Source organism: Lynx rufus, unplaced genomic scaffold, assembly GCF_022079265.1.
Source record: "Lynx rufus isolate CCGP_SWC_20201006 ecotype Redwood Valley unplaced genomic scaffold, mLynRuf1.p SCAF_8, whole genome shotgun sequence".
In the NCBI taxonomy this organism is placed as follows: domain Eukaryota; kingdom Metazoa; phylum Chordata; class Mammalia; order Carnivora; family Felidae; genus Lynx; species Lynx rufus.
Genome location: NW_025814896.1, coordinates 17,299,172 through 17,320,067, shown reverse-complemented (window position 1 = coordinate 17,320,067; position 20,896 = coordinate 17,299,172).

Below are 20,896 nucleotides of genomic sequence, written 5' to 3'. Positions count from 1 at the left end.
AGTAGAAAACCTTTTGATTTCAACTTTAAATGCTTGTGGCAGAAGTAATGCTATGTATTTATCAAACCCTGCTGAAGTGACCACCTCTCCCCAGTCCTCTCAGAGTTCCAAGAGGACCGTGTGACTGGGTTCTGGTCAACTGGATGGGTTGTACACCCTTCCAAGCCTGACCACAGAACCCCCATATAACATTCCATGCTTGCTCTCTCCCTTTTTTTAAGAGGCTACATGTGTCACAACATAAAACCACCCCAGAGCAACCACCTAAGAGGAAGTACAGAACCCACACTGAAATGTGATTTGAATCAGAAATCACTTTCATGTGTATTAGGCCACAGAGATTTTCTTCTTTCTTATCCCAAAGCTAAGAGCTAAATTAAGAAATCCAAAACTGGGGTGCTACTGGAATTTGAGGCAATACATTTTTTTTTACATGAGTCACCTGACACCTTGATAGACTAATAGATGCCAGACACACTCCATTCTCAAGGAAGCCACTGAGATTTTGCAGTTTGTTATAGCAGTGTAACCAAAACTAGCCTAACATAATATTATGTTAGGATCAACATGAATATATTAATGAGCATTTAAAATTCACATGAATTTTTTAAGTTAAAACATGAAACTTTAAAGGAATGCCCTGCTTGAGGCAGACTACTCTGGCCATGCCCCAGACCCCCCAGGAGCACTCACACATTTGCTCTTCTGCTGTTAGGAAAACTTAATGGAAATATCTGAAAAAGTATCCTTAGGCATTTGGCATAGACAGTCTCTGGAGCCAGATGAAACCAAGTTCTGTTACTTCATAACTGGATCACTAACCCACTCCCATTCCTACCCGGAGCCTCAGATGATGTGATGTAACAACTGGTATTGAGTAAGCTGGTTACCATTTGGGCTGGCTGGCTTACAAGAACAGCAGAATTTCTCTCGTAGATAAATAATGTCCTTTATTTAGGGATACCCCTGAATGTGTTTATAAAAGGGGAGACCTGGAGACCTGGGTGGCTCAGTGGGTTAAGTGTCCGACTTCAGGTCACGATCTCAAGGTTCGTGGGTTCAAGCCTCGCATCAGGCTCTGTGCTGACAGCTCAGAGCCTGGGGCCTGCTTCAGATTCTGTGTCTTCCCCTCTCTCTGTTCCTCCCCTGCTCGCTCGTTCTCTCTCTCTCAAGAACATTAAAAAAAAAAAAAAAAAAGGTAAGACCTACCCAGACATGGCCAAGACGAGAAACTTATATTTTTTAAAATAGTAAAATTTTCATTAGGATAAACAACAGGAGTTTTGGAAGGCCCAGCAATGTGTTGAAACCATCCTTAAAGGACAAATGGACAGAAAGCCCTGAAAAAGGAGACACTGTAACACAGTAAGAAGGCCAGCGCCTCTAAGAATTCCCTGTTGTATGAAGTCATCACTCGCTGCCCAACAAAGTCCTCAAACCTTAACAGCTTCAGGCAACCATCATTCATTATCTCACATTTTCTGTTGATCAGAAAATCAGGAGCAGCTTAGCTGGTTGGTTCCAGCGGCATAGCATTTCTCATGAGGGCGCAGTCAAGATCAATGAATAAATGGTTGCAGGTAGAAACAAATGCACTGATTCTAAGGCAAAGGTTATATTGAGCATATTAGAGAAAAGGGGAGGGAATCAGAGGTGGGGGGATACATAGACCCCACTTCTAGCCTCATCTCTATCTTTTGAAACTTTCATGAACCTGAGTAGCTCACACAGTTTGTGTGCCCATTTGATGACTCAGATCATTCTTAAAACTCTTCCAATCTCTGGGAACACTGGGATCCTGGGGCCCAAGACACCAAGCATGAGAGATGAGGGCAGAGGCACTTGGGTGGCTCAGTCGGTTAAGTGTCTGACTTTGGCTCAGGTCATGATCTCAAGGTCCATGAGTCCAAGCCCCAGGTCGGGGTCTGTGCTGACACCTCAGAGCCTGGAGCCTGTTTTGGATTCTGTGTCTCCCTCTCTCTCTGCCCCTCCCTCACTTGTGCTTGGTCCCTCTCAAAAGTAAATGAACATTGAAAAAAGAAGAGGGCAGAAGAGCACATGGTTTGGAGGACAGACAATAGGCTTCACTGAGATTCACCAGTAAGGACTGTCTTCTTCCCACACACCCAGGAAACAGGATTATGCCATCCAATCGACTGCATTTTTTACCCAGGGCAGAAATCCCATTCCTCAAAGCAAGAGCCTCTGAGTTGGGGGGGGGGGGTGGGGATGTTTTAAGAGAGGTCTATTTCAGTCATGACCCCAATCCAACTCAACTCCTAGTCATCCACTTAAGGCAGCTCAACCCCTCTCATTTCCTGTGGGGGAATGCAGCAAGGGCAACAGCCTGACTGCCAGGTGAACAGTTTCCAGCAGGAAGTGTGCTTCGACAAACATCAGGCAGGGAAGGAGGAGGCAAGTCAGCACCTATGTGAGCAACTTCTTTACAAAGGTTCCTCACACATGTCATTTTTAAATCCTTAGAGCAACCCACCGAAGGAGGTGCTATTAGTACCATATGTTACAGGTGAGAACAGTGAGGCTCTCTCTGAGCAGCAACCTTTGCCAATCCATTTGGTAAACGTGAGAGGCAGGATCTGAACGGCATCTGTAAACCGCAAGCCACAAGAACTGGCTGGGGTAGTGATGAAAAAGGAAGGAAGGAGGGAGGGAGACACACAGGGAAGCCATAACCATGAGTGATTCATTCAAAACCAGTCTAAAAACCTAACTCTTCATGATGGGTTGTGTTGATGGTAGGCAAGATTGGATACACTTTGTACACACAAGCTCCTCCCACTATTAATGCGATTCAATGACTCAAATTAATCCTCAGAATGTCTGTGGGGAGGGGGGAGGCTATTAGAAAAAGATCTGTCTCTGGTGTGGAAGGAAAGAAGTGGGGGTGGGGGCAAATGGTCATTACAACCGATTTGCTTTGTTACTTTAGAACGTTTACACTGCATTTTTTTTTGTTTTTTAATTTTTTTTTAACGTTTATTTTTGAGATAGAGAGAGACAGAGCATGAATGGGGGAGGGTCAGAGAGAGGGAGACACAGAAGCCGAAACAGGCTCCAGACCCCGAGCTGTCAGCACAGAGCCCGACGCAGGGCTCCAACTCACGGACTGCGAGATCATGACCTGAGCCGAAGTCGGCCACCCAACCGACTGAGCCACCCAGGCGCCCCTACACTGCATTGTTAAACATGTGGACTCTGGAGTCTGAGTTTGAATCCCAGCGCTGACACTTACCCATGTGACCCTGAGCAAGGGTCTTAACAGCCAAGGGCCCCAATGTCACCATTTGTAAAACATGGATAAAAATAGCACCCATTACAAAAGTTTGTTATAAGGGTTAAATATCAAAACATTTAAAGTGCTTACAAGAGTAAATGGCATAGAGCAACTCAATAAATGTTTGCTATTATGATCGTTAGTGGTGAAGAGCATACACACTACAGCCAGAGTGTTAGCATTCAAGTCCCAGCCAATTGTTCCACAAGCTTGTGACCACTGACAACTTACAGAACCTTTCTGTAAAAGGAGGGAGAAAATTCCATCTTGGAGGAGTACAGGCAAACTGTACTTTCCAAAGAAGCGAAGCATCTCCCACCCACAGTCTTCTACCCCATCAATATGTCAACACTAAGTCCCCTCCCCCTGAATCTAGAAGGTCTGTGAACCCTTCCACGGTAAGGTGTACTGGAAGTGATGCTGTCTGACTTCTAAGAACAGGTTAGAAAAAACCTGCAGCTTCTTGTTCGCTTCCTTGGGATGCCCACTCTGGGAACCCAGCCTCTCATGCTGTGAGGAAGCCCGAGGAACTCATGAAGAGTCATTCGTGCAGAGAAACTGAGACCTCCAAACCCCAGTCAGGCTGGGCTGCCAGCCCTCACTCAGTAGTCAGGTAAGTGAGCCAGCCCCCAGACAGAACGTTCCGCTGATACTGTATACCCCAGAGACAGGCTCTTCCACTCAGTCCTGCCCAACATGCATATGCATGAGCAAAATAAAGGACTGTGATGCTTTTTCAGAGAACAAGTGAGCAAAAGCACACACGGACACGCAAGATAGAGAGGCAGAGGGACAGAATCTCAGGCTCCATTCCCAGCACGGAGCCCAACACTGGACTCAATCTCATGACTGTGAGACAATGATAGGAGCCACTGAAATCAAGAGTCAGACACTTAACTGACTGAGCCACCCAGGTGTCCCAGGTTTTTTTTTTTTTTTTTTTGAGGTGACAGTCTTGAACCACTGAGTTTTTGGGTGACTTCCTACACAGCCACAGTAACCAGAAAAGGAAAGCTGGGGAGATTATTAAACGACAATATATTAAGTACTTGGTGCCGGAGATGTGTTATGTTAAATGCTCTTTAGCTATATGATCACCGTCAGTATTGTTCGTTAACTCCCCCAAATCACACAGCTAATATGGATCGTGGCCAGGAATTCAATCCCAAGACCTCAGTCTCACTTCATCCGCCGCTGATGAACAGGAAGGTAAACCAGTCTAATGTCCAAAGAGTCCAGCGTTTCTTCTCCCACTGCTCCCTGCTGAAAGGCTGGGACAGTACAATGATGAGAACATAGACAACGCCTCTTAAGGGCCTCTTCACGACCCTTTGGGTCAAAAAAAGGCAATCAGGAGACAGTGGATAAGGGAACAATGGCTAGCGCTCGTTCTTTTCCTTTAAGCCAACTACGAAGAGCTGGAGATACTAGTTTCTCGAGGGAAAGGCTGTCCCCTCTATGGAAAAGTAAAATATGCAAACATTGACCAGAGGATAGATGAGAATGTATAATTTACAACTAGCTGTCTCTCTGGACCCAAGCGGGAAGGAGTACGTTGAACCTCAGGTCAGAAAAAAATTCCAGCTGCTGCATCCCAGCGCCTAAGTATTCAATTAAAGAAAAGTTTTTGCCCCCGGGGAGACCACTGGAACCTGCATCAGCATCAAAACCTTTCTTAATAGGATTCTGCGGTAAGCTGAGATATGCAGGGCCCTGGCAATTGATATGCAAATTAAATAAACAAAACGACATAATAAATAATTAAATCGGTCTAACATGATGAATGAATTAATCATCTCAGAGTGATGAGCAGAAGCCAGCATTCTCACCTAGAAGATCATTGATTTGAGAAAAATGAAACCTTCCTAACTAGGCCATTTCAGCACAGGATGGTGCCTCTATATTGATTACCTGTACTGGCCTCTGAACAGACTAGGTGCTCAATAAATGTTGGTGGAATCAAATGGACTTTTGCCACCCAGATATCCCTCTGCCTTGTATAGAATTCTTCAGTCAACAACTGCACATTTTCTCATTTCAGTCTTATTTACGAATAAAATAGCTCTTTGTAAGGTAGGCAAGGATAGGTATTACCATCCCCACCTGACCATCGAGGAAACTAAAGCTAAATGGCCAAGTGATTTATCCCCAAATTGGGTTGGGATGAGAAGAGCCAAGGCTCATTTTGGGACTCCTGACCATCTGGTGCATTTCCCACCCTCCATACCCCAGTGACGGGAATATTTGTGTCTATATGAGGATGAGTGTGTACAGAGAGAAATGCTGTAGCCCCCCACTATTTCCCCAACTGCTTCCCATAAGTCAATTCTAGCTGTATTGCAAATCTATACCCAAGTCCATTTTGTACCTCCTCCCTCCATGTTCACCTTTTGTTTAGTTACAAACATAGCATTTCTTTACAGATTCTTAGAATCTGAGGTAAGCCTGAGGAAAATAAAAGTACTGCACAGCCATTAAAATTAATGACGAAGAAGAATATTTAGCCACCTGGGAAAATTTCCACAACGTATTGCTAAGCAAAAAGGTTTCCATACAGCATGTACATTAGCCACGTTATGTTAATACACACACATGTACACACGCAGAGAAAGCATGTGTCAAAAAGCAAACACTGGTTATTTCCATATGGTGGGATTATAAGGAGTTTTTGTTTCTCTTTCGGTATTTTTAAAGACTCCTGGAGATTTATACAATGGCAATGCATTACTTCTGTAATTGAAATTGTTATTTCAAAAGTAAGGCAAACTGCAGTGGGAAGGTGGGGAATAAAATGCTTCTAAACCCACATCTAATGGAAGCCATAAATATTTCAGTGCTATTTTGTTTGTCCGTTTTAAGGGAACTAACTTAACAATATGGCTCAACATTATGGAGGTATAGAATAGGAACAATTTGGAATCTCATCCCACAATGAGGCAGGATATGCCTTCAAATCAGTGGTTCTGACATATCATGGAATTGAAAAAAGAGAAGGAAAAAGAAAAAAATTTAAAGGCCTGCAAAGGCAAAACTCCCTCGTGGCAATAAACCACAGACCCAGCTCTTTCTACTTGCCAGTCTCACAAAGGACTATATAACTCAGAAGACTAACCTCAGACACAGACAGCCCTCCAACCTGGTTCCTCAAGAGTATGTGATGGTGCCTCTCAAAACAAGTTGCATATCCAAGGAAAAATCAACCAGACTATTTCAGGGTAAGTAGGAGACCTAAAAATAGAGAGTCCAGATTCAAAAAGAGTTAAAATGCAGCAAAAAAAAAAAAAAAAAAAAAGGAGGAGAAACTCCTGCAACACTTGCGCAGCAAACAAAAAAAAAAAAAGTAGAAATGTGCAAAATGTGCATCTCTAAGAGCATATCCTTTGTGCAGATGTATTCCAAAAGACAAAAAAAAAAAAAAAATGTTGTAACAGCACTGGTTTGAACTCTCCAAGAAATTGAAAAAATTATGGAGGCAATAAATCAAAATCTAAAATATGAAAGAAGATAAAGTGACATGACAGCTAAAAAAAGAAAAAAAAGGGAAACAAGTCCACTGAAGAATTCAAAACAGCGTAATGAACCAAGTCAACAATAAAAAACATAAGCTTTAGATCATCACTTATACAGAATGCAAAAGCACATGGCAGACCTACCCTAACAATCAGGGAGATAACGTTGGATGTTAAAGATAAACATCATAGCTCTAGAATGGGTGGGCCCAAAAAAGAACTGAGGAAACAAAATAAAAATTATATTCAGTGATATAGCAAAAGAAAATGTTTATGATCGTAAAGGAAATCTGACTATGTCTACTGAGAGGACTTGCAGGCTTCAGGAAAAAAAAAAAAATGACTGAAAGGTGAACAGCATGGAGAAATATGCTAGTGAAATCCTAGAGTCTCAAGGATCAAGACCAGAATCTGCACAAGCATGTAGGGCAAAGTTGGTGACATACAAAGGATTAAAAGTCTTCTTCTTAGACTCCAGGAGACAGCAGAGCAACGTCCACGAAGGTCTGAGGGAGAGGTATTCTTCTACATCCAGCCAGCCAGACATTCGTGTGTCAAAGAGGGGGAAAAAAAAAAAAAAAAAAACAGGAAAGCAAGAAAGAGGGCATATAGAAATGGGAAGGGGAAGGGAAAGGAGAAGCCAACTGAGGCCAAGAGGACAATCACGAGATTCTCAAGCATGAAGGACTCAACAAGGCTGATATTAAACACCACCACTAAAGAAGCAACTTGCACCCATGCTTTCAAGCACCAAAAAGCTTCATCAAAACTACAGATCTCAAAACTGAGTAAGTGGTGATAGGAAAGGATTTTAAATTCCTGATAAAATTCACAACTAAAATTAGCACTAAATAAATGATGGTGGTACACAGAGGTATAAAAAATGTTAAACCATAAAAACTTACCATTTTCAAAATACACAAAAATAAACTCTACTTGGAAATACAAGTAGACTATAGGTCTTCCCTGTCACAAAGATCAATACTCCTGAACACAAAACAGATTTAATGGCAAAGGTAACAATTAAAACTAGAGGCAGACAAAGGATGGACTCAGCAGTTTAAAAGATTCTCAAAATGAATCCAAAACCAATAAAAACAAGTATCTGATGTTTATCAGGAAGAAGACTAAAGCTTTAACTCAAAGATGGGAAAGATACCAGACTAAAATATAAAGACCAAAAGAAATACATAAAGGCAAAAATATACTAGAAAAAATTCATAGAAGATCAAAGCAGACATTCTTCTACTTACAGATATTAGGTTGAATTCACGGAGGGTAACAGTATTAACTTTTGTCAAAAGAGGTCATTTTTTAAACTGACAAGTGGCACAAGCCACAACTGAGATCTAACTGTCAAAATATCTACGGTCTGAGTAACAGAGTCCAACACCGTAAAGGAAAAAATGTTGGGAATACTAAGGGGAAAGCAAAGGAAAGAAAATTGCAGTGGCTAATCAGGAAGACAGTATTAAAGTAGGGGATTTGATTAATATTATTGAAGTCATTGTAAAAGCTTTATTCATACTTTGTATACTGCAAAGAATTTAAGTTCCTTTTCTAAGGCCCACTAAATAGTTATAAAATCTACCAATATTAAATAACGAAGAAAATCCCATTAAGTGCCCAAAAAAGAAATTAATAACATAGATTATATTCTCTACTCACACTACAATAAATGAGAAATTAATTTCAAAAGTAGAACAAAATAATTATTCCAACAGCTTGGAAATAATTCTTGGGTCAAAAATAAAACCAAAACAGCAATTACAGATTTTTTTAGAGAATAGCAATAATAACCAACACATATCAAAATACATGGAAAGTGGCCAACATGTACTGAAAGTAAATTTCATAGCCTTAAATACTTTAGTAACTAAGAAATAAAACAAATCAATTATTTAAGAAATCAACTCAAGAAACTAGAAAATAAAACACTGACTAAAACAGGAAAAATGGGTTTAATAAAGATAAAAGCACAAATCAATTCATTAAAAAAAGAAGAAGAAAAACACCAAAATTAATAAATCCAAGAGCTGGCTCATTGAGAAAAAGACAAACTACATGAATCATGAAAAGAGTCTCATTCAAGAAAAAATAGAATAAAAAACATGAGAAAAAGGGGCACCTGGGTGGCTCAGCCTGTTGAGCGTCCAACTTCAGCTCGACTCATGATCTCACAGTCTGTGAGTTCGAGCCCCGAACTCTGTCTCTGTGCTGACAGCTAGGAGCCCGGAGCCTACTTCAGATTTTGTGTCTCTCTCCCTCTCTGCCCCTCCCCCACTTGCTCGCACACTATCTCTCTCTCAAAAATAAACATTAGAATAAAAAAAAAAAAAGTAACGAGAAAAATATTTGAAGAGATACAGGAAAAAATTCAAAAATTCCTTTGTCAACTTGAGAATTTAAAGTTAAATATATATAACACGTAGGTATGTGCACACACACAGCTCCCAAAAGAGCCACTGGAATCTAGCAACGTCTAGGGTAATTCACGTGATACTTTAAATCCCTTTAAAGGGTGCCTGGATGGCTCAGTCTGTTAGGCGTCCAACTTCAACTCAGGTCATGGTCTCATGGTTCACGGGCTCAAGCCCCACATTGGGCTCTGTGCTGACAGCTCAGAGCCTGGAGCCCACCTTGGATTCTGTGTCTCCTTCTCTCCCTGCCTCTCCCCAATTTGTGTTCTGTCTCTGTGTCTCAAAAATAAATAAATGTAAAAAAAAAAAATTAAAAATTCTAAAATAAAATTTCTAACAGAAAAGAATCCCATACCTTGTTACATAAATACCATACAACAAAGAAGTGGAGTTCATTCAAATGCAGCAATAGTTTATACTAAATATATTAGTATAAAAACATAGGTCAATTTATATGAAAATAATAATTTTAGGCTGGGGAAGGCCCTTCTGAGTATGGTTTCCAAGCCACAAACCATAAAGGCAATGGTTGAAATACTTCATAAAAGTTTTTAAAAATCTCTATTGCAAAAATCATTAAACTTACAAACAAAATTTAAAGAAAAATGACTAACTCGGAAAATACATTTGAAGTTACTGAGAAGGTTACTTACTATAATGTATAAAGAGCTACTAAAATGTACCAAGAAAAAGACCTCTCCAACTAACAAATGAAGGATATTAACCAATTCGCAAAAGAAAGGCAAATGGTCAAATAGGTCTATGCCTTTACTCATTCAAGCAACAAGCTTTAAATACTCTTCAGGCATTAGGTTCACAGTTCTGTTTCAGCAAAGAAAACAAAGTCACTTCCTACAAGGGAAGATAATCTAATTATCAAAGAAATGCCAATCAACCTACATTCACCCAATTAACAAAGATTTTAAAGAAAGATTCATTCATATCCTGGGTTAAGATGGATGCCAGCAAACCAACCCCTTCACACATCATTGGCAGAATTTAAACCGGTACACAATCTTGCTGGCATTTAATGTGGTAAATAATTCTCGTAAAGGCATACTTTCCAACAGAAGAAATCCACAGGAAATACACAAACAGGTCTATGTGAAAGAACTTCATCACAGCATTACTTACAACAGTGAAAATAACCTAAATATCCATCAATAGAAGAATGGCGTAAAAATATCAAATAACAGTTCTTGATCTTTTCTTGTTTGTTCATATACTAGGCATGCATTTTTCAAATCCTATCAATAGCAGAAATGCTACTTTGAAATATTTCATTTATTGTGCAGCATTTCAGATCCAAAGTGAAGAGACTGAGAGACAGTAGGAACACTAACACATTTTAAATGATGTTAATGGAACAACATGGGAAGATTCAGTACCGTATGTAAAACACACAGATTTAAGCAGGTAAACACCACTCAAAGCTTTTCTTAAAAATGAGGTCCAAGGCTGCCCAGGGGCCTCTGAGAGCTAAGTCCAACAGTCCTCAAAACAAGCAAATACCCAGGGGACTGGGTCGGGCACCTACATACTAAGTTCCTACTAATGCTCACATCCCCTTCTGGGTATCCACTTTTCACACAGCAGCCAGGACGCTTTTTTTTGTTTGTTTTTTTTTATTTTGAGTTAAACCCTAGCTCTCCCTCCACAGGCCTCTGGATACTCTTACCATAGAAATGCAAACTCAGACAGTAATGGTCCACAAAGCCCTCTCTGACAGTGACCAGCCACTGTGCACTCTCCAACCCCATCTCATTCCATCCTTCCTTTCATAGGGGCCTTCTAACAATGTTCAGAACCATTCGAGCTCTGTCCTACCTCAGGACCTTTGCACACAATCTTCACTACCTGGAATGCTCCTTTCCCCACTTTTCTCAGAGCTCAAAGACCATATCCCCAGAGCAGCATCCACTAACCAGCCCCTTTGTTGCTAGAGATCACTTCCTGTTTCCTTCATTGCACTTCTCACAGTTTTTTTTTTTTTTGGGGGGGGGGCGGGGGGGGGAAGAGGAGAAACATATTGGCTGCAATTTTTTTAAGTATTAGTTCACTTATTCACTGTTTCCTCCAGTGGAATGCCTGTTCCAGAAGGCAGATCCTAGGTCTATTTTGCTCTTCACTAAATCCACAGCAATCCAGCTTTGAACCCGCCATCCCAAGAGCCTTCAAATGCTGATGAATGAATATATGAATGTGAACACGCTTTTAAACAGTGTATCAAGAACCTTAAACATGTTTAAAAGAAGTTATTTTTGATCATCTCTTCCTATTTCTAGGACTCGACCCTAAGGAAATAATCAGAGAAATACGTGAAAATTAATAGCCAAAGATGTTCATTACAACATTCTTCCAAAAGCAAAAATTGGAAGCAACCTGCATGCCCACCAGAGGGAAGTATTTAAATAAGTTATATGAAATGAAATACTCTACGAAGTGTATGGTAATGTGGTAAGTTTTTAAAAGGTAGTAACAATGCACAATTGAACCCTACACGTTAGTAAACACAGAGCATACAATTATATACTACAGCAAGAAGAAACAGTCCAAAACAGGAGTCATGGTTTTTGGGTTTCTTCTGTGTATTTCCTACATTTTCCAATGTTACCTGTTTTCTAATTTTTAACAATGATTTTTTTCTATAATTTTTTAATGTTTACTTCGAGAGAGAGAGTGCACAAGTGGATGAGGCGCAGAAAAAGAGGGACAGAGGGAATCCCAAGCAGGCTCCACGCTGTCAGCACAAAGCCCAACGGTGGGCTTGATCCCATGAACTGCGAGATCACAACCTGAGCCAAGATCAAGACCTGGATCCTTAACCGACTAAACCACTCAGGTGCCCCGACAATGACATTTTTAAAACAAATGCAAAATAAACATCATTTATAATTAACAAAAAACAGATCTCTCCTTCTTTGAGTATAATATTTAGTTCTGCTAACAAAACTATTTTGAAGTATCTTTTGAAATACATTTTCAAATTTGAAAATAAGGCTGACAGGCTATACCCAATCAAGGACAATTGCTCTAGCTAAAACTGAGATTCTATCAGTATGTAAAGCACAGTCCTAGCATATGATAATTTATTCTGATTCCCAAAACCCAAAGCAAAAAATCATTAATATGGGCTCTTTCACCTCAAAATCTACAGAAATACACTACATCCTCCAGTCCTCAGTCCTCTATCTGCCCTTTTACTGCCTGCTCAGGAGGACCCCTTCACCTTGCGCTGGCTTCCCCATCCGTATCTCTTTTTGCTTCTATGTTTCACACTCAGCTTGCCCTGACTTCCCTTTAAACTTGACATCCTTGTTGCCCTTATTCTCCATAGAGCTGCCTTCTTCTCCTTTATTGGCCATAATCTGAAAACATGTGAGATGTATTTACTGAACGGTCTTTGTTCCCTTTCCATTAATAATAAAAAAAATGAGTGAAATCATCTGCTTACACTTCTCTTCAGGAACTCAATTCAGTGATTTTTGTTTCTGGAGATCACTGCCCTTCAGGATCCCATCCTCTCCGAAGAGGCCCAAGTAAGAGAAACAAACTCTTGCTGAGAAGTCGAGCACTTTGGCACAGAAGCAGACATTGAGAATAAGCTGATTAAAACTTATGAAAAAAGATGTAAGGCAAGGTGTGGCTTGGCAATTTGGAGTCTGCCCAGAAATCTGCGGACCACAGTAAGTGTGAAGTTCCTAAGAGGTCATAAAAATAGTATCTCATTCTAATTCAGGTGGACAAATCCCTCATACATCAGCATGAATTGAACCCAGATGAGCCTTGCCCAGAACAATCACAGCAATCGAAACAGAACGACCTGAAATCAACAGCAGCATCCAGACAAGTCCAGAGAGAGAGCTGATTACAGCTCATAAGATCACATAGTCAATCAAAAGGTTAAACAAGACTTGAAACATCATCACATAAGTAGAAGACAAAATACCCAGCTGAGTACAAGTGAAAGCCATCCATTAGCAAAGCACTTTTGCTCCTTCCTTTGACAATTTAAAGGGTTCAAAGGGAACAACAAAATCTCAAAAAGTATGTTTTGGTGCCAATGTTTTTACTTGGGAAGAGAAACACATAGTTGATAGCAATGGTCATCGGAATGGAAATACTGGCTTCTGACTTTAAATACATGCAGCATCAGGCCTTATTATTCTTCTATCTTTAGCCATTTTTGCCTTCATGACTTATTTATCATTTCATTTTCAGTAACTTTGATATGTAAATTAAAGCCACTGTACCAAATGTTATGATTTAAGATAAAGATCTAGGAACACTAATATTTCTCATTATGGATTTTGCTTACCCAACCGAACCCAACTTGAACCACGTAGGGAAAATGTCTGGACAGAACTTTATACACTTTTGAGACCACTTAAAACCCAAACCTACCAACCAAAGACTTTGTCGTCATGGAACATCATCCAGCAATGTTAAAACCATGATCAAATTTTCTGCTTAAAATGCAGGCAGGATCATTCCTCAGCCCAATTTGAAAAGTCCTGAGTCTATAGGCCCAGAAAAGTATTACCCATAGGAGTTGACACTTCAGGCATTATCTGCACTTAACAGCTGTGCATGCTTGGCCAAGTTATAACCCCTCTTTGCCTACGTTTCCTTAACTGTGAAATGGGTGAAGAAATAGAACCTGCCCCAAGTATGAAATGCAATAATCCAAGTGAAAGTGCTGACTTCACCCAGTGCCTGGCACATGATCAGTACTCATAAATGTTAGCACAGTTAGCAGACTGGTGCTCCTTAGGAAGAATGCTGCGGTAACAGCTCTGCCATGTTAAGAGTTAAGGAGGAACTCTTCTTCAAGACTGAGGGATGGCCATCCAGTCTCACTGTGAGGTCAAGGTCCAACCATGTGGCTAAAATCAACAAAGAAACAAAGACTGACCTCTCTCTTGACCATGCAGGCTGCCCCTTCCTCACCCACCTCCTGTACTCTGTGACTGTCCAAGTAAACACAAAGACTACTCCAGTCATTCATGCATCTGCCAGGTGACAGTTTGGGCCCTCCACCTGACCTCTCAGATCAAGAGTTTCCTTCTGAGAACATTCTGGTAGTCCTTATGCTTCATGAGAATGGGGTGGCCCATGAGCATCTTACGGTTAGGTTGACCTAATGACCCTGATACATTGGAGAGAAAAGGACAGGATGGCAAGGCAGAGCAAGAGCCAAGGGGGAAGGTGGAAACCACCTCAAGGTCAATGAATGTTTTCTTCTCCAGTAGCTCCAACACACACACACACACACACACACACACACACACACACACACACACGTTAAGAGCTACCCCTGAAAAAGGACTAAATATAGATGGCATTTCATTTCTCTATCCATGCATTTACTCATTCACCCACTGATTCTTGCATACACTATGCCCATCCCTGTGAGAGAAGATAGGGACACAGAGATGCCCAAGAGGGAGCCCTTGTCCTTGAGGAGCCCACAGTCTACTGAGGGAAAGGCCTGTCAAGAGACACACTTAGGGGGCACCTGAGTGGCTCAGTTGGTTAAGCATCCAACTTCAGGTCATGATCTCATAGTTGGTGGGATCAAGCCCCACATTGGGCTCCATGCTAACAGAGTGAAGCCTGCTTGGGATTCTCTCTCCCCACCCCCCTTTCTCTGCCTGTCCCCAACTCAGGCTTTCTCTCTCTCACAATAAAATTAAAAGAAAAAAAGACACTTAGCCCAGACTATCATAGGCCATAAGATACCAAGCTTGGGTATTGAAGGACATGAGAGAGGGCCAAAGAAATTCCAGGCCAGGGGAGTGGCAGGTGCACAACGGCAGAGCAAGGGGGCACAGAGGTTCTTCCAACTGTACAAGGTTCAGAAAGGCTTCAGTGAGGATGGGGATGATGGAATGGTGTAAGATGTGATCGGGCCTCGAGGTTACCTTGTGCGTGCATTAAGGAGCTGGACCTCACCCTGAGGGTCATGGGCACCTCACACTGGAGTGTAGGCCAGAGAGTGACACACTCAGATTTGTGGTTTATTATTTATTAAGATTTGTGTTTAAGATCCTTCTGCCATCTTAGCCTGTTATGCACCCTTGACTCGTTCCACTCACTGGGCATCTGTGGCCATGGCTATCACTACATACATTCTGATCACCCAACCTCCTGAGAGAGCAGGGAGGCTCCTCACACTTCCGTACAAGTCAGGTTTACTCAAGTTGAGCAGAGAAGACAAGCATCTCCCAGCAGCTGACCACATCTCCAGCTGCGGGATAGAAGTCTCCCAGCTGCCGTCCCAGAGGCCACACCAACACAACACACCCATGGCCACAAACTCCTCATCTTTCTCATAAAACCAGAGCTTTCTTCCTTCTTATTCTGGCCACCCAGGTTCAGATGCTCCTTCTCTCTCCTTCCCACATCCCATCTCTCACCAAGGCCTGCTATGTGTCTTCCTTCCAAAGTGTACCCACCTCGCTGCTTCCTTCCCAACCCCACTGCCCCCACACTAGTTCAGACCACAGTGACCTCTCCAGTGAACTCTTTCCGTACTGACCCACCTGGGCTCTCTGCCACCAGACATCCTCCTTCTCAGCCCGTTTTTCATTATCAAGTTACTCCCTGAGAAAGGTGGCCAACTCCAAACTCCAAACAGTGTGCTGATGATAACTGTGAGACACTCAGACTCGAGGCAGTTGGATCCCTCAGAGGCTTCCCATGAGGATCTCCTTCCTCGCACTCACCGAGCTAAGCCCTTGCTGGTGAAGCTATCACCCAACCCAGCTTGCACTTCCTACTCTGGCTTCTGCTCACAGTGTGTACTGGGTCAGTGTTCACCAGAAGCTTATGCCCACCTGAACCTCAGGATGTGTCCTTATCTAAAATAGGGTTTTTGCAGACATAATGAGTTAAGATGAGGTCATACTGGATTAAAATGGGCCCTAATGCAATGACTAGTGTCCTTGTTTAAAAAAAAAAAAAAAAGAGAGACAAAGACACACAAGGAGAAAACAGACATGTGACAAGGGAGACACAGATTGGAACCATGTGTTTAAAATCCAAGAATGCCAAGGATTGCCAGCAGCCACCAGAAGTTAGGACAGATATGAAACAGATTCTCCCTCAGGGTTTCCAGGAGGATCCTATTCTGCCAACAGCTTCATTTCAGACTTCTCTCCCCCAGAATGAGGAGAGAATACATTCCTCTTGTTTTAAGCCACCCAGTCTTTGGTACTTTGTTAAGACAGCTCAAGGCAACTAATACAGAGCACCCTGTACCACTCCCTGGAATGCTCAGTGCTCATCGCTCTGGCTGTCCACAGAAACTTTCTCTAAAGAACTAGCTCCCTCCTCACCACCCCCTGCAGGAAGCCATGGTGCTCTCCCATTCTTCCAATAAAAATTGTTGCCATGTCTAATCAGTCCTGGATTTCTGGAAGCTATGCAGTCCAAAGGCCATTAATACAAGTTCAGTCACCTTGAATTACTAATTACCAGCTGAGGAGCTTCCTGATTTGCTCCTCTTAGAAATGAGGGCTAGTGAGAGGGATTGGTTAATCTCCTTCAAGGGCAGGCATGGTTTCATTTTATGGCCACAGTCTTCCCTCTTAATTCCAGCCGCTATTTCCCAAATACGTACCTTTGGTCACCTGTGGAGGCAGACACACAGCGTTCGAACTCTCCTTCGTGTGACCCCAAACTCCCTTTCTACCTGTGTCATCCTCAAACCACCCATCCCCTCCATCCTGACACAAAGCTGAATGTCCAGCTACATCCGAATCCCAAATAAACCCTGATACCGCACTGCAAGCCCCTGGAATGCCCTGCCCTATTTTCCCATCCCCTCAAATTCTTCCAGCCCTCCAAGCCCCAAATCAAGGGCACCCTTTACAAAAAGGTCTTTCTCCATAACAAACCATTGAAAATCTACTCTCTTCCTTTATGATTGGTTAGGGCAAAATACCCTGCTTACTGTGAGGTACATTGCAATGCTGCCTCTAAAACTCCACCCGTTACCAGCTGTGTGACCTTGAGTACACCACATCTCTTTGGACCTCAGCTTCCCCATCTACAAAACTGGTACAACTACAGCACTGCCTTTATAGGGTCATGAGCAATGGAGGAGGAAACACAGGTAAAGCATTTAGGAAAAGTTTTATCATTAGTAACACTGAATATATACTGGTTGTATCATCATCACACCATCATCGTTAAACCTTATTTTCAAATAGCTTGCATCAGCTAGGAACACAGAGTTGCATAAATTCACCGCTTGCAAGGGGAAAAAAAAGAACAAAAACACTCTTCAAAATTAATGCCCCCACTAACCAGGAGCATTGAGCAGGTTCTTCACGTATCAAGGACAGCCTATTATTATCCTCATAAAATTCCTTTTCTTCCTAAGAGAGTAAAGAGCTGGGACGATCTCATTCCCCTCGGCTTGAGAAATCCCCTGAGAGAGAGGCAACAGGTAAGCACTGCTTTTCCACTGTCCTTAGGCGTGTCAGGACACAGATAAGCAGCAAGGGAGCCATCCCTAGAGCTGGAGGCTGCTTTCCCTCCAGGCCTTGGCCTAAAGCAAACATGGACCACCCTCCTGTTTATTCCTTAGGCAGATGTCCTTTGCTTATTACTCTGAAAGCAAGTGAATATGCTGCAGGCAGTGGTTCAAACCCAGGGCAGATTCCACACACTCGTGGACTCACGCATTCCTTTATTCATTCATTCATCCAAAATCTTCTAAGCCAAGCCTGATTATCTGTCTACATACTCTAAATATCAAGCAGGCTATGGAGAATCACAAAGGTGAGAGTCAAGTATAGACCCCAAAGAAACTACCCAAAGCAACAAATGTCCAGAACCTGTCCAATTTGTGAGGTTTTAGAAACATTCTAATTTTTTCTTCTTGTAATATTTTACAAAATGGAATAAGGAATTCATTTTCTAAAAATACTTGCAAAACAAGCTAATCCCTCCAAAGCAGGAGGGTCTTTCCTATCCAAATGCAAGACCCCTCCCCATCTCTGCTGAAGCCATTGTGCTCCATAACCAAAGACAGACTGAGGTCTATACCTCGAGTGAGGACGCACCAATGAATCAGAGCCTCCCACTGTACTCTCCCCAAGACTAAAATGCATCTGAGCATAAGTTGAGAGGAAGGGGAGATTGGTATTCTCATATTCATATCAGCATTATTCCCAATAGTCAAAAAGGAGGAAGCAACCCAAGTGTCCATCAGTAGATGAGTGGATCAACAAAATGTGGTATATACTACAATGGAATATTGTTCATCATTAAAAAGGAAATTCTAGAACATACTACAAAACAAATGAACCTTAAAGACATTACACTAAGTGAAATAAGCCAGACAATGAAGGCAAAATACTGTATGATTCTACTCCTATGACTACCCAAAGTAGTCAAGTTCATGAAGACAGAAAGTAGAAGAGAGGAAGTAGAAGTTGCCAGAAGTTCCAGGAAGGGAGGAATGGGCAGTTGTTGTTTCATAGGTACGATGTTTCAGTTTGGGATGATGAGAAAAGTTCTGCAGATGGTGAGTGGTGATGGTTACACAACAATGTGAGTGTACTTAATACCACTGAACTGTGTGCTTAAAAAACAGCCCAAAATGGTAGGGGACACCTGGGTGGCTCAGTCAGTTAAGCATCTGACTCTTGATTTCAGCTCAGGTGATGATCTCATGGTTTGTGAGATCAAGTCCCATGTTGGGTTCTGTGCTGACAGTGCAGAGCCTGCTTGGGATACTCTCTCTCCCTCTCTCTCTCTGCCACTCCCCCACTTGTGCATGTGTACAGTCTTTTTCAAAATAAAACATTAAAAAAAAGGCAAAATGGTGAATTTTAGGATATGTATATTTTACCAGGATAAAAAGAAATTAGAGGGGAAAAAAAAATCAGAGGACTTCTCCAAAACCACTGGAGGAAGGATTTGTACTATAGAGGATGCTGATGGCACGTGTGCAGATCCCCTTTACTGGGTGGGTACACTGCATCCCAGCCACCACAGGGATGGCTGCTAAAGGCTCACAGATGCTACTGCCTTCTCCAGAGAACTGTCCTTGGCCAAGAGGAGCCACATGGGAGGCTACTCCCCCTTCTCACTGCCATGTGGAGAGCCAGTGGCCAATGGCCGATGACATGGTGGTACAAAAGGCCACTTGCCTCAAGATGGAACCAACTCTGTGATATAAATCAATGTTCTAGAGCAACCAGTGAGCTCGACCTGAAGCTGGTCTCCAGCTAAGAATGCTCCTCTGCTTAATTTTCTTCCCCTGCCCGGTTTCCCTCATTCTTCTCCTGAGAGTATTCCCTCAATAAATCACTTTCACATGAATCACTGTCTCAGGCTCTGCATTAAAACAGTGTTTCCCAATATTTTTGCCATTATTTACCCCCTAGGAGCCTTTTTAGATACTGTTCCCATTCACACCCATTTTAATATAACAAATAATTACATGTCTGGTTTGTACTGTGTCAATGTCTGTGCTTTTCACATAAGATGAACTTTTCACTCTCCAATAACCCATTTCTCCCTCTTGGAGGCACTATTGTCCCCAATGACAATGCAAATTCTAGAAAACCCGACCTATCAGTGTGGATATGCCTACATGACTCGTGTGTGAAATATGGAATTCTCCCCCAAAGCATTGAGCACTCTGACATGATTTCTGCTACCATTAATGCTTTTTATTCAAAACAAGCAACCCTCAAACCAGCTAGTGCAAGAAAATATAAAATCTGCCACCTTCTCTGTGCCCAAGAGCTATGCTAGACCCTGGAGATAGATATAACAATGAATAAGTTAGAACCTCAAGTCTGCCTGCATTCGGGATAAGAGTAGACAAATAAACAGGTCCTGTGATGGCTAAGATAAAGAACAAAGCAGGGTGAGGGTACATATCTAGGAATGGGTCACCCCGCTCAGAGACCCTACCTTTTTGGAGCCTGGAAACCCTCTACAGAAACATATCAATTGAACAAGGTATCATAGAGTAACCATGACCTGAAGAAGAGAAGGCAAAGCTACTGCTTTTACTCACTGGTTCATTCACTCATTCGCTCAGCAACCATTTCTGAGCACCTACTCTAATACCCTGCACTGTACTAGCCCTTGGGATACAATATAAACACAGCAGGAGAGAGAACTTGAACAGGCTTGACACAGTCTGATCAGGGGTTGAATTCTCTCTACGGCTGTGTCATCTTGGGGAAGTTCCTTAGGCATTTATTTTCCTTACCTGTGACATGAGAATAATGAGCAAGTATCTCACAGGGTTGTGAGGATTACATAAGATAATGAACATGAGGCCAGGTAGCTCCCTGTCTAACACCAAGTGCTCAAGACATACTAGTTATTGTTGTTTCTTTTAGTACCAACTGGACACACTTCCTTCTCCCAAGAACCTGATGCAGAGGTAATGATTAAAAGCACAGTGCCAGGCTGCATCATGGGAAAATGCATCTTGTCCCTCATTTGTAGGAAAGGAGTTCTTGAGGACCCAGTTTCTGCACGGCACTGCCCTATTTTGACTCTTAGCCACTCACTCTGATGGCTGGAACCTTCCTCGACAAGTCCCGTTGCTCTGTTATCTGCATATAACAAGAAAGCCTGTACTTCCAGCTCATTTGGCAAACACTGAGTAACTAATGCCTACAACTGTCACCATT